Genomic DNA, 1,961 nt, shown 5'->3' with positions numbered 1-1,961 from the left:
GGGCGCCTGTAATCTCAGCTACTCCGGAGGCTGAGGCAGGAGAATCACTTGAACCTGGGAGGTGGAGGTTGCAGGGAGCTGAGATGGCACCACTGCACTCCAGCCTGGGCAACAGAGCAAGACTCCGTCTCAAATACACACATACATACATACATACATAAAATTAGTTTATCAAAATAATTTTGGTCATGCTGCAGAGATAACTAGTGAGGTCTGAAACTAAGTTCTAAACTATCTTGGCAAAACCAAGAGTTAGAGGAGGGGAAGGATGAAGAGAGGAGTAAAAGCTTTCTAAAGACCCCATCTCAGAATAGTTGGATCGCAGGAAAATACTTCTTAAGGTGTTTTGTTTTGTTTTGTATTGTTTTCTTGTTTTTTTTTTGAGACGGAGTCTCGCTCTGTCACCCAGGCTGGAGTGCAGTGGCTCCGTTTTGGCTCACTGCAACCTCTGCCTCACAGGTTCAAGCAATGCTCCTGCCTCAGCCTCCTGAGTAGCTGGGATTACAAGTGTCTGCCACCATGCCCAGTTAATTTTTGTATTTTCAGTAGAAATGGGGTTTTGCCGTGTTGGCCAGGCTAGTCTTGAACTCCTGACCTCAAGCAATCCACCCACCTCAGGCTCCAAAATTGTTGGGATTACTGGTGTGAGCCACCGTACCCAGCCTAATTTTTGTGGAAAGCTTTAAATCAAGGTCTCATCTTACGAACTGGGGGAGCAATGGACTGAATAGTGGGTGTCTGCAGTGGGGTGAAGTTGGCATTTTTGGAAAAGATAATAGGTGGATATATATGTGATCATGAAAGTCACAAAGTGAGGTCACCACAGGTAGAGAGAAAAAGAATAGTGCAATTTCCTTCTTTTGTTTTTTTGAGACGGAGTCTCGCTCTGTCGCCGGGGCTGGAGTGCAGTGGCCGGATCTCAGCTCACTGCAAGCTCTGCCTCCCGGGTTTACGCCATTCTCCTGCCTCAGCCTCCTAAGTGACTGGGACTACAGGCACCCGCCACCACACCAGGCTGTTTTTTTGTATTTTTTAGTAGAGACGGGGTTTCACCGTGTTAGCCAGGATGGTCTCAATCTCCTGACCTTGTGATCTGCCTGTCTTGGCCTCCCAAAGTGCGGGGATTACAGGTGTGAGCCACCACGCCTGGGCGAATAGTGCAATTTCTAAATTAATAAAGGGAAAGGGGGAATATATAGTATAATAACCAAACTGACAAGAAATAACATGAGAGAAAAAGAGGAAATGACAAAATAATTACAGTTAGCTCAAGTTATCTAGAAGGAATAAAACCCAGGTATATTCATTGTTATGTTAAATGGGAATGGGCTGAATTCCTTTTCTATTAGAAGACACAGACTGTAAGACTGGTCAAAAGCTCAAAGTCAGCTATACGTCAGTAACAGAAAGTTTACTTAACATACAAAGAGATAAGCAAAGAGAAGAGAAAGTAGAAAGAGCAGTATTAATATCAGACAAGGGAGAAATGAAAGCACCAAACTTGATTAAGAGAGACATTACGTACATAAATGGCAATATTTACAAAGAAGGTAGAATAGTTATAACCAAAAAAGCGCCAAACAACATGGCAGCTCAATTCAGAAAATAAAATCTATTAGAAATTCAATGAGAAATTCAAATGAGTGAGTCTGACTGGTCTAGCAGGCAGAACGGGGCAAGAGGGTAGAGGATTTAAATAATATGATAAAATGGCTGGGTGCAGTGGCTCACGCCTGTAATCGCAGCACTTTGGGAGGCTGAAGAAGGCAGATAACTTGAGGTCAGGAGTTTGAGACCAGCCTGGCCAACATGGCGAAACCCTGTCTCTACTAAAAATACAAAAATTAGCCAGGCGTGGTGGCGCATGCCTGTAGTCCCAGCTACTCGGGAGGCTGAGGCAGGAGAATCTCTTGAACCCAGGAGTCAGAGGTTGCAGTGAGCCAAGATCGTGCCACTGCACT

General features: G+C 44.6%; 1 protein-coding gene across 1 annotated transcript in view; it reads right to left on the bottom strand.

The window, feature by feature from the left end:
• BAIAP2L2 (BAI1-associated protein 2-like 2) overlaps positions 1-1,961 on the bottom strand; it is a 39,576-nt gene that overhangs the window by 15,024 nt on the left and 22,591 nt on the right. The window lies entirely within an intron of this gene.

Source organism: Colobus angolensis, unplaced genomic scaffold, assembly GCF_000951035.1.
Source record: "Colobus angolensis palliatus isolate OR3802 unplaced genomic scaffold, Cang.pa_1.0 Scaffold65, whole genome shotgun sequence".
NCBI lineage: Eukaryota > Metazoa > Chordata > Mammalia > Primates > Cercopithecidae > Colobus > Colobus angolensis.
Note: the sequence above shows the minus strand (reverse complement) of the source record. Positions and strands in the feature narration are given on the sequence as shown.